Below are 13389 nucleotides of genomic sequence, written 5' to 3'. Positions count from 1 at the left end.
CTTGTACCAAATAAACATGGGTAATTTTGAAGTTTAAATCTTAAGTGAAGACTCAGCTAATAACACAACTTGGAATTTAAGCATCTTATTAAATATCCACTTTGCTATATTCAAACTACTTCTTGAGAACCCTGCCAACAGCTATACTGTTGGATAAATTCTAATTCTTTTGGAGACCGTGAGGGAAAAATGGAGCCGACTTGCCTCCAAGGGGCAGGATTCAGTTTTGTTCAACCGTGTGTCCTCAGGGTCTTAGCGTTGGCTTAATTGGAAACTTAAACTTGAAGATAGTCATTTTGAAGTTTGAAGATGGTAAATGAAGTAAACTACACTGGCAAAAATGTGCTTCAGAGGCCAAACTGGCCCTCAAAAACTGCCTTGTGAATTGTGAAAACTGAAATGGATGTTAGAGACTATTTAGTATATTCCCTTTATTTTAACCAGTGAAGAAACTGATACTAAACAAGGAGATAGTGACTTATAAAAGGTCTCACATCCCTCAGGGCTAGAGTTTGGCTCTGTTACAGCTTCAGTGATGTGCTACTACAGTTTTTACTCTTTTGCCCTTTACTGATGGTCCCCGCCCTCCGCAGGGTGCCACTAACAATGTTGTTGCTAGCCTGGCCTGCCATTGATTAGATACCACACAGGGCCCTAACACTTTCATCTCCTCTGCTCCCTTCCCAATCCAACAACTAGATCAATGTGATTTTAGGAGCCGAGGCAAAAAGCCACTCTCTCTTCTCTCTCAAGATACCTCTCTGTCAGCAAAGGCTTATTAAAATAGCAATCCTTTGTGAACTCATTGACATGGTTTACTTGGGAATAAAAATATGTACATGGATAAGTCATACTGAACTGTACGGATTATTACATATTTTAAGCTACATTCAAAAGTCAATGTTTAACCCTGAATATACCTATTACAATTCTTACTCCTCTTCTGCCATGAAATGATCATGACAAGTCCCTATAAACAGATTGATTCTTGGTTTTTTTCTTCATTTCCCAAAGTGAAATAGCCAAAAATAAAAATGTGATACATTTCACATACAATCAACTGAAAAGAACTTTTAAATCTGCTTTTAATATAAAAGTATCGATTTTATATTTTGTTTGAACATTAATGTTAATAATAGCTGTTACTCTACTGGTATAATGTGAAGAGGGCCTGTCAAGTTAATCAGGTGAGGAATCTTTTTCTTTCTTTTTCTCAACTCCATTCAATGTCCATTTCAAGCCCTATTCTGTGCAGTGATGGAAATATTAATTCAACTCAATGTAAACTCAGTTAATCTAGGGTTAGTTTTTTTGATATTTGTTTCACCTGCAACTTTGAGATTTTCTCCATTCTCACTTCCTTTCTCTTGCATTGTGAAGTTCCAAGGGGTTTTAATAGAATTAAAACTTAATATTCTGGGGATCTAAGGTACAGCATGGTTACTATACTTAACAATATGTATTGTATATTTCGAACTTACTAAGAGATCTTAATGTTCTTACCACCACCACAGAGTGATAATTATGTGAAAGGTGTGGGGTTTTTCTTAAGATTTTAATTATTTATTCGAGAGAGAGAGAGAGAGAGAGAGGCATAGACACAGGCAGAGGGAGAAGCAGGCTCCATGCAGGGAGCCTGATGTGGGACTCATCCCAGGACCCCAGGATCACGCCCTGGGCTGAAGGCAGGTGCTAAACCACTGAGCCACACAGGGATCTCAAAAGGTGTGTTAACTAACCTTATTGTGACAATCATTTCACAATATATACACATATTAAATCATCACATCATACAGTTTAAACTCACACATTGTGATATGTCAATTATATCTCAATAAGACTGGATTTAAAAAATAAAGCTTAATATAATCATCATCTTTTTACATTTAAATCTGCTGAATTCTCTGTATTAGTTTTCTATTCTCCTATAACGAAGTATCACAAACTTGAACACTTTAAACAACACCCATTAATTATTACAGTTCTATAGATCATAAGCCTGGGTGCCTCAACTGGATTCTCTTTTTCAGGTGTTCCCAGGACAACATCAAGATATCAGCCAGACAAAGCTCTTAAACTGAGGGTCTGGAGAAGAAACCAGTCCCCAGCCCATTCAGGTTATTGGCAAAATCCAGTTCCTTGTTGCGGTAGGACCCAGGTCCCCATTTCCTTGCTGGCTATGGACCAGGAGTCACTCTTAGCTCCTAAAGTCACTTTCTTGTAGCCTCATCCAACTTCAAGCCAGTGAATGCACATTGTGTTTCCAGTCTGTCTGACTTCCCCCTCTGCTACCAGCTAAAGAAAGCTCTTTACTTCTAAAGGACTCATGTGATTAGATGAGGTCAGCTAACTTATTATTAGGAAAAGGTGTAAAAACTTAAGTGCTAGAAGATGGCTGCTCAGAACGTATATTCCTAGATAAAGGGGAAACCTCCCTAGTATTCAAGGACTCACAGTGAAATCCTTAAGTTCCTTTAAGACACTTCTTTTGCCACTTTTAAGGAGTTTGTTTCCTTCTTGGTTCCTCCCAGTTTTTGGAGAGATGTTGGTTATGAGCCTACCCGCTTTCTGGGTATAACTACCAGGAGCAACTTCAGGATGTTCCTGAGTGCATTCAGTGAGACTGGGTGAATCAAGGCTGAAATTCTCAAGCCTGTTCTTGCTCTTTGTCTTCACGTATAATGATTTTTATCTAATGCTGAAAGCTACAGGTAATATGTTTTTCAGATCCAGCATTATGCTATCTTCTACCAGAGAGGTTTTACTCTCATTTCTCCAAACAGTTCACATTGTTGACTGATCATCCTGAATTTGTGTGAGCTTGGTTTTAAACTTTGTTAGTGTGAATCTGGGGAAAGCTAACACTTTTTTCTCAAACCTCTCCAGTGCGGTAGGACTCAATCTCTAAACTTCCTGTCTGTAGAATTTGTTAGGCTCTGTTAATGTGGGTTTTTGTGTAGGTCTTCCTTAGAGTGGTCCTTATTTCTAAGGCAGTCTCTTTGGTATCTCAGTTGGGTGCCAGATCCACTACTAAGGTGTTAGCATTATATCTCCACTCTGGCAAGACTAGAGCTTCAGTGCTGCCAGCACCTTAGCACTCTCAGCCTCTAGTATCTTCATTCCAGTCTCAACGTCTGAGGAGCTGCTATCTGGTAACCCTCAGGAAAAGTGCCCTGCTCATAGACAATCCAACCCTCGGACATCGATGCCTGGGAAACTCCTATTTGGACTTCTGTGGCTTTGAACAGTTATATCTTCACAAGTACTCCTCCCCAGGTATATCTTCAGGGGAGGCTTCATCTGGCCCATACTCTGATCTCTACCTCCTGAGCTCAGCAGGACTGCTACCTGTACCCTGAATGCAACTCTCTTCCTATAGTTGGATAGTTGTCCCTTAGCTTAGAACTGGATGATTTTTCTGTCAGGAACCAAAGTTCACAACCATTTTGTGATACAAACCTGAAAACTCTTATTTTATGTATCTTTCCATTTCTGTATTTGCTTACAAAGAGAGGGCTAGTCCAAAATCAGTTACTCAGTCATTGTTGGAAGCAGAACTAGAAAGGATGCATTCTTGTATGAATAATTTAATCCCTAAGGACTCTATCATTCTTAGGCATAAAATGAGAAATCTTGCCTCTAAGTGACCTTGTTGTTTTAAATATCTGGTCAAAATGCAGGAGATACTTTAGGTTTGTTAAGATACGAAGATATCAACTTGATATTTTAGTCCATCTCTCCAAATGCAGTGGTTTTCAAATTACTGGGTTTTAAGTCCTTATTTGGCAGCTCCTGAGTTATGGAGCAATATTTGCTTTAGTATTAAAGACCACTGTGTTGTTATCCACTAATTCAGCAAATATTTACTGACTTCAGTATGTTTCAAGAACCGTGATGGTTGGTATCATGCAGTTTTTCCTCATAGTTTTTAATACTCTCTTTTTTAATATCATTTTGTATATTATTTTTTTCATTTTGTATATTATAAATAAATCTGCCTCTTACATTCCTCAGTGTTCACTTTTATATATTATTTGGTATTCATTACTTAAAACGTCATTTATTGTCCACTAAAGATGTACCAGACACTGCTGCCTGCTGTGAATGTAATGAATGACTGAAGCCTAATACCTACCTCTAAGGAGCTGTGTCTATTAAAAAGACTTAGGCATATGAATAGTAAAAGTTTACTAATAAGACTGCTCAAAATATTTTGGGGCCACAGGTGAGAGTGATTAACTCTGCCAGAGGCTTCTGTTGTAAGTTCCTGGAAAGAGTTGGCTTTAAGCTGGCAGACTAGTTGAGGAAAGGCAATCAAGGCCAAGTGGTTTAGGGCACCTGGGTGGCTCAGTAGTTGAGCCTTTGGCTCAGGTCGTGATCCTGGGATCCTGGGATCAAGTCCCACATCAGGCTCCCTAACGGGAGCCTGCTTCGCCCTCTGCCTATATCTCTGCCTCTCTCTCTATGTCTCTCATGAATAAATAAATAAAATCTTAAAAAAAAAAAAAAGGCTAAGGGATTTAACCTTGATTCCAGGATTGACTGGCTAAGAGGTCACTGGTACCTGTGCATACTTCTCTTGGTTTCAGTTTGTACTCTTTTCACAGCTTCACTCTTCTTTCCTCTTAAATGGGATAATAAACTGATTTTTCTGTTTTGTTGTGAAGATTAGAAATCTGAAGTTTAGAAGTTTAGACATGTTTGTTTATGTATACGTAAAGACGGTATTCATCATCATTTTGTTATACACCATAACTGTTTGACTGTTGATGTGCATATTTCACTACAGTGTGGGAAATTTTCCTCTTTGCATTCTTATTTGAAAATGTTTCCATATAAACTGTGTGTGAATGATCAAATCTTAGAAAATGAAAAAAATCAGCAAGAATAGCATTAAATTTTGTACTTTGCTTCATTAATTCAGGAGTTACACTAACATTTTGCAGATTTTCAGGATACCACTGTATATTTCTATCCTCCTTCAACATTGTTGTAGGTAAAGGAGTTTGTGCTGAAATTTTCTAAAACCTAGAGGGAATCTTGGCATTTGTCTTATGGGTTATGTAATAACATGTACCTTTTGTACTTTTTTCAGAAAAACTCAGCCTATTTTTATGAAATTGTCACATTATTTTTAACAAATCAATCTTCCTTTCCCAAATTTCCTATTTCTGAATTTCTATAATCATTTTTTTTATCTTTCACATTTCATGGTTATTTTCCTTCAAAGTATCTCTTCAATTAAGGATTTTTTTAGAAGCAGTGGATTGTTTATTGTTCTTATTATGTAATCACCCTTACTAAGGAACAAATAAATACAATGAAAATTACCTATTTTAAGTGCACAGTTTGGAGTTTTGACAAGTGATCCTAGCTCAGTAATTTCTAGAGCTCTCTCAAAGGCTGTCAGTCTGAATTCCAACAAGCAGAGTATAGAGTCCTTATGAAACACCAAGGCACAGTAGAAACCCAGAAGGATCATGTCTTAGCAGAACTAAAATAGCCCAGAATAAAACTATTCTACCCTAATAAAGCTTAAAAACCATCTTCAAAATGTTCAGGCTAATCTTAACATAGCTGGTAGAACAAAGTCTAACACCCTGAAAGAAGACCACAAAATCTAGTATTCAACAACATAAAATTCACAATATCTATTATCCAATCAAAAACAGTTTGGGGGGAAGCAGAAAAATGAGACCATGATTAAGAGAAAACTCATTAAATAAAAACACTCAGAAATGATAGAGTGATAAAATAATCATGCAAGAACATTAAAAGAGCCATCAGAATATGCTAAAAGTTTAAAGGAAAACATGATAATGAGATAAATTGAAGCTTTTAAAAAACTAAATAAAATTTTTAGATGTAAAAAATAACATCTAAAATGAAACAAAATAAATGTATGGGATTAACAGAAAATTAGATACTTTGGAAGAAAATTCAGTGAACTTGAAATCATAATATAAATTATCCAAAATGAAGTGCATGGAGGGGAAAAAGATTGAGAAAAGAATTACTAACTTATTAGGAACTTGTAGTACAATATCAAGTGTAGTCACATGTATGCAATAGAAGCCCAGAAGGAGGGAGTGGATATATTTCAAAAATTAGGTCTAAGTTGCTTTTTTTTTTCAAACTTTTATTCTCATGCAAGAAAAATGCAAACAAAACCACACCAGTTTACATCATAATCAAATTTCTGAAACCAGTGGTAAGCAAAACAGAACCAGATGTGGGATGGGGGAGAAATCATAGGAAAAAAGACATATCATATACAGAACAACATAGGTGAGAACCTCTTCAGAATCCTCATTTCAAACTATGTGACCCAGAAAACATGAAATAACCCTTTTAAAGAGCTGGAAAGGGAACAGACATGGAAATCTCTTTAAAATGGACTGCTACACCTCCCAAAAAAATTCCTTCAAAAATGATGGCACATAACTTGTCTAATTGTGAAAAAATCATCAGACAAACTCAGATTGAAGTACATTCTAAGGGATATCTGATAAATACTTTCTAAGACTGTCAAGGTCGTGAGAAACAAGGGAAAACTGAAAAATTGTCACAGACCAGAGGACACTGAGAAGACATGGCAATCAGCTCTAAAAATTACTGTACAAGGATCTCTTTCTTCTTGTGTGTCTCTCCGTGTCTCTTTCTTGCTGCTCTCTAGCCCTTTGCATTGCAAATTCCAGTAGTTTGGGATTCCTCCAATTTAATCTCCATTTCCTCAATTTAGTTTAGAAACCATTACTCTGGATTATAATCAAGAAATTACCCAGTTAGAAATCCAGGTCAATTATAGAAACACTGCCTTTACTTTCTGTTTCTCAGATATCTTAGGTTTGTACTACTTGTAATCTAACATAAAAAAAAAATATATATATATATATGTAACAACTATGTTTCTTTTACATATCTAGTGTTTTCTTTTGTTTTTGTTTTTTTAGGGTAAAAGAGGAGTCTAGTTCCACTTAATCCCAGGCCTGGAAGCACAAATTCATCTCTCTTATCTGTACTCTCTCCATTATCAAGAGCCTAAATTCTAATTACTTAAAATCTGTATTCCTTCAGTGGCCTCTGAAATGATCACCTTGACCATCTAGCCTCCACATGCCTCCCCAAAGCATCCCTCAAACTACTGTCAGATTAATCTCCTGTTAGTATCCCTTTCTTCACACATTCCACTTTAAAAGAATGTTATTGATTCCCTCTCACCCATCACATTTGTGCCTGGATTTTAACATATGTGTAAATTGGCTCCTCTCAAGCATATTTCCTTCTACTTCCTGTGTGTGCTAACTACTCTAGAACAATTGGTCAATTTGCTATCCTGATAGACACCATATACACTCTGACCATATTCAGAGTTTCTTAATTTTTCTTTTAATTTATCTCCTTCTGCTTAGTTTTTAAGGCTCAGCTACTTTCTCTTTGTCCAGGACCCTGTTACACTGTCAGGAAATTTTTTTCCTTCCTTGTCATAGGAGAGAATGCATTGGTCCTTGAGTCTCATACATAGTAGTTTTATTAGAGTCTCTCATGCTTAAGTATGACCCAGGAGGATCAAAGTCTGCAGGTCCATGAGATTCTGCTTCTCTCCCAGTGGACTGAATCATTTTCTCAGCAAAGATGTTTCCCTCCCTACTAGAAATGCTCACTCAAGCTGATAAGAAAATGAAATTTACTCCATACCATTTTTATATAAATAGGTATTATCAAATTGTACCTATTATGGATTCAGTCTCATTGAGAGATCATAGCTTATCATCAAAAAAGTTACACCCTAAAATAAAATATAGGTTTCAAAATACATGGAGCAGTTAGAGAACAATAAAAGGAAGTTTACAAATGAACATATATATGAATATATACAAAGAACATATATATGTTCTTCAAAAAAATGGAGTATCTTGGATATTATCCAAAACTCTGTATTTGGGGCACCTGAAAGGCTCAGTTGGTGGAGCATCTGCCTTCGGCTCAGGTCACCTGGGTTGGCATGGGATCCAGACCCATGTCAGGCTTCCTGCTCAGCGGGGAGCCTGCTTTTCTGTCTGCCCCTCACCTTGCTCATGCTCTCTCTCACTCTGTCTATCTCTCTCATATAAATAAGTACAATCTTTAAAAAAATAAAAAATATATAATAGTCTGTGTTCATGAAATATTTAAACCTTGTGCTTCAATAAAACCTGATACCAATTTTGGCAAGATATGGTCTTCTATGGTTTCAAGTGCTTTCTGTAGCAAATCATGACAGAAATACCACAGGGGCAGCTCTTCTTCTGCCAGTGTATACAGCATTTGGAATTGAGGATATATAAGAAAAATAGAGAAGAGTGTGCATGTGCAAGCATCCTCTTTCAAAGGTTTCCAGGGCGGGATATGGAAGAGTCAGGAAACTCCTTCTCTTCAGTCATTGTGATGAGACTCAAGGAAGTGTGGCTTTCTCATTTGGTCCCTAGGCCCCTCTGATTAGTGATTCCTGCTCTCATAGTTGCTGGATCTTCCCCAAACCAGTGCTTTTTTCCTGTGGAAATTCTCCTTTCAAAGATTGCCATAAAATCTAAAATTGTATTCCAAATAGGTTTTCCCCCCTCTGGTGGCAACAACACTAAAGCATTATAGTCTATGTGTGACGCTGGGTGTTAATTTATGTGTATTTTGCATGTATACATGTGTGCATGCCTGTGTGCGTGTGTGTGTTAAGAATCAATCACTAGCTTTCATGAAGAAAGGAATGTTGCCAAATAAATATGCATATAAATTCCTATTTATTGAAAATGTAACTATTATAGCAGCATTAAAAAATCAATGTTTGTCCAATTATTTTCTGCAGGCAGTATCATGCATTGCAGCCTAGTTTCTCATTAGATTAAATCAAACTGTTCTTAAATGCCATTTTACCAGCTGTTACTGGATAAAGGGTGAACAGAACAGTTTGTAGTGGCAAATATGTAGCTCTCTGGCAAGTGTCCTTGCCAACATTGCTACCAGCTGTGTATATTGTTTATCAAAAACAAATGCCCTTAGTGATTTTTCTTAAATTTTATGGAAGTGTGTTTTTTTTTCCAGGTTATTTTACACGTTTCTTAGAAAAATGTTGCCAAAGCCTGTAAAATAAGTCAAATTCAAATAATAACTGCAAGTATTTTCAGCTTCAATTTAGAGTAAAATGCAAGAATTCAATCAGTAAAAAGCTAGATGCATCAAAATAGAGTCAACTAGATTTCTCAGTTCCTCCATATAGGCTTTTATGTCGTGGCTTTAAAAAAAATTCTACATTTCCAATAGTCTCAACTGGGATCTAGTCAAATAGTTAATAGCCAAAACTTCTTAAACACCATCCCAACATGAAATGGAAAGGGACATAATGTCCAACTTTTTGCCTTTTTTCCTAGTTTTAAATATTTTTTCTTAACCTGAATCAGACTTTTTTTTCTTTACAGATAAGATATGAAAAGACCCCAGATGCTGAAGATTCTGGCCAAGATTATACAACTTATTAGTAGGCAGGACCTTCAGAGTACATAAATTCCAAAGATACCATTTATGTCATGCAAATGGAGTCTTGTTACTGGAGGTATAGACTGCAACATCTGACTTCAATTCGAATTCACTTTGCTTTTTCCTGTTGGACAACAAAGTTTTTGTAAGTTATAAGGCACAAGGGAAATACTAAATGTTAACATTCTGAACTATAACAAAAATGAAATTTTACTATTAATTTTTATAAAGACATCACGAAGAGCATTCAGATATCCAACAACCAATAAATCATCCTAAGTATGTAAGTATATATTAGGTGATATAGAGGAGTAGTTATTCCCTTATCTTATTATCAGCCTTCTCCTATTTTTTTTCCTACCATCCTCCTTCTAACATTTTAGTTTCTCTATGAACAAGCACACACACACACACACACACGCACACATACACAAACATACATACATACATACATGCACATATACATTATTATTTAGGGAAGCACAAGAAAGTGTTTGCCTGGCTAAGTAGAAAGGTAGTTTATATTACTCTCCTTCACAGGATTAATTCTCAGCTTCATATTCAGATATATTTTTAACATTGAAATCATTGTTCCTTCTGTGCTTCCCTATAAATTTCACTACACACCTGAACCCTGAATTAAATCATTCTGATTATTAGGCTGAGGATATTTTTGAAGAAAGCAGCAGTAAGGAAAATAAGCAATGTGTCTGCCAAAGTTGCCTTATATATCAATATTCGGTTGGAACCGAATAATGGCTGCCCTGCCCATAGATGCCTATCTCTACCAGAATCGCCACCACTCCTTAGTGTATTAAGCCAGTCCACTTCATGCACTTGCTTAACTGATGGACCTTGGGTAATTACATTTGAAACTCCTGGAAAATATTGAAAGTGGCTGGAAACATTTCCTCCAGAGCTAGAGTAGGAACATAAAATAGCACATCCTATGTGGCTATTGAGAAGATCATATTTGAACATATCTATAATGTATTCTTTTAAGGTTGTTCAAACCAGACATTTTATTTTCCCGCTTAAAAAACTTCAGTGGCTCTCAAATAGGTCTTCAGGATTCTACTTAACTTTGCAGTGTGCTCTCTTACCACTGACACTCACTGTTCTACAGCTTTTGCACCAAAACTAGACTGGAGGACTTCTGTAGGACACAGGAAGGCAGGATCCATGACTTTTTCACTGTTACATCCCTAGTGCCAGCAATGCCCTGGAAAAATAAGACAATTTGGCAATTTATTAAATGAACTGTGCATGAATTAATTGAAAGGATTTTGAGTAGGCCTGGTTTTCTGGGAGAGAGTGGGTGGCTGGTTAATGTTCCCACAACTCTGCAACGAGGAGCAAAAAAACAGAAAAAAATGTTCTGTTATTCATTCTCTCCTACTTTGGCCTAGTTGCCTTGTACACTCTGTGGCAGTATATTAGATTCACTAAGAGTCACGGCTTGATGAAGTTTTTATCTTCTCTGTTTGTTGAAGCTACTTGTCTCCAAGAGATACAGTTTCCATTTCTCATCCTTTCTTTACTCTGGAGATCCATCTGCAGCAAGGTACTCATTGACAATGACAGCACCTCTGTCTGGGCTTTCACCTCCAGACTCAGCTCCCATTGGTTTCCCTGAACTGGCTTCTCCATCCGGACCCAGTCCTTTTGCTCCTTCCCTGGCTCTCTCCTCTTTGCCAGGTCCTTGGAAGAGCAATTTGCCTCTTTACAAGTAACAGTTTGGTCTTCGTCATTCTTTTGCCCCCAAATACTGTCTTCCACAATACCTCTCAATCCCATGCCTCACCACACCTCCAACTCAGCACCAGAGCAACACCCTGTTTGCCTTGGAGAGAAGGCTAAGAACAATCCTACATAAAACTTCCCATCCTTATTTGCCCTGAATTCTTTTGCTCTCTGCAACTTTCCTTCCAATCCTTTTCCCAATCACTGTCTATCTCTTTTTACCAGTTTTTTCCAATGATTTGGGGGTAGATTTGTAAATTCACTATTTCGAAGTTTATATTTGAGATGTTAATTTTGAGGCTAATCTAAGAATTAGTATCAGTATGCCTTGGATTATTTGGATGACCACCTTATAACTAGATTACTGCCAAACTGTGCTGGTGTCCACATTCCAGTTTGGGTTTACTAGACACTAATAACACTGCTTTAGTGACCCTAGGTTAATGGAAAAATAACGACAGCAGAATAAATATGTAAGTGATATGACAAGTCAAATGAAGTCTAAATAACATCACAGAAAGAATGTCATGTAAATAAATATTTTTTGCAATAATTGCTATAAAGACAAGTGTTGGGAAACTGAGTCATCACAACAAAATCAATATTAGTATAAGTATGATGAACTCAAAGTGCTTTTTTTGTGGTAGCAACTGGCATCATGTGAACCAACATTTTGTTTTTGAAAAACAACATCATTTGTCACGTAATATTCTTAATTTGAACTATTTGGTGTTGTAGAATTTGTATTTTATTTCTAAATTCTTTTAGAAAAAATTCTTTTTTTCTAAGAGTTGTGTGTGGATATAATTCATGGATAGCTTTATATTTGAAGATATTTAAGTAAAATACTAATAAATATAGTTTGGGGAATTCATGACTAAAAAAAGAAATTTAGGACAACATTGACTTCCTCAGATGAACTTCAACCACTGTTATTCCCTCTTAAAGTTTTTCTTAGAAGGTTTATCTCCAATTATGGAATGCAATTAAGTTCACTAATTCATTTGTGACAAAGATACAAGAAAGATATTAAATCATAGGTGCTTGCAATCTGCAACCTCCCCTTGCCTGCCAAAGGTAATTCTCCATCCCTTACTCCACTCCCTACTCCAAACTCCCCAGCTGGACTTCCAAGAAATAGTGAGTATCTAACAGGTAATATGAAAACTGAAAAGCTGAAGGAATAAGATAACTTTAATGAGTTTTTTAAATTTAAAAATGAAAATAACCCTGAAAACAAAGCTGAAAAAAAAACACCACAAGAGAAGAACATTACGGGTCAGTATCCTTTATGAACATGGATTCAAAAATTCTTAACAAAATACTAGCAAGACAAATTCAATAGTATACTAAAAGATTATACACCATGAGCAAGAGGGATTTACTCACAGAATGCAAGGATGATTCAACATACAAATATCAGTCAATGAAATACAACACGTTAACAATATAAAAGAAAAAAAATGATCATCTCAATGGATGAAGATAAAGAATTTGCCAAAATTCAATACTTTCTCATAATAAAAGCACTCAACAAACTAGGAATAGAAGGTACTACCTTGACATAACCAATGCATACATGAAAAACCCACAGCCAACATTATACTCAGTGGTAAAAGACTTTAAGTCAGGAACAAGGCAAAAATGCCTGCTTTTGCCACTTATACTCCACACAGTACTGGAAGTCCTTTCCAGAGCACTTTGCAAGAAGGAATAAGGGGAATCCAAATTGGGAAGAAAAATGAAATTACCTCTGTTTACAGATTAACATCTTAATGATGTCAATTCTACTCAGAGCAATCTAAAGATTTCTGCAGAAATAGAAAATTTCATCCTAAAATTTACATAGAATCTCAAGGGACTGTACATAGCCAAGACAGTCTTGAAAAAGAACAAAGTTGCATATCTCATATTTCCTGATTACCACAAAGCTACAGTACCTAAAACAGTGTGGTACTGACATTAAGGCAAACAGATTAGATTGACAGAATAGGAAAGAGAACCCAGGAAGACACCGCGGAATATATAGTCATGAATTTCAATGAAAGAACTATGACAATTCAATGGTAAAGGATCATCTTTTCAACAAATGGTGTTGGGAAAATGGAATATCCAGATGCAAAATATGAAGTTGGA

The 13389-nt window shown here is 36.3% G+C and overlaps 1 long non-coding RNA gene across 1 annotated transcript in view; it reads left to right on the top strand.

Moving 5' to 3' along the window:
- Positions 1-11823, top strand: part of LOC119865136 — a 56881-nt gene extending 45058 nt beyond the window's left edge. Inside the window, exon 3 of the long non-coding RNA XR_005376027.1 lies at positions 9453-11823. This is a non-coding gene — a long non-coding RNA (uncharacterized LOC119865136). The remainder of the gene's footprint in view (positions 1-9452) is intronic.
- The last annotated feature ends 1566 nt before the right edge of the window (positions 11824-13389 follow it).

The sequence above is a fragment of the Canis lupus genome, chromosome 22 (genome assembly GCF_011100685.1).
Source record: "Canis lupus familiaris isolate Mischka breed German Shepherd chromosome 22, alternate assembly UU_Cfam_GSD_1.0, whole genome shotgun sequence".
NCBI lineage: Eukaryota > Metazoa > Chordata > Mammalia > Carnivora > Canidae > Canis > Canis lupus.
The sequence above is the reverse complement of the archived record's forward strand: the minus strand, read 5'-3'. Positions and strand labels throughout refer to the sequence as shown.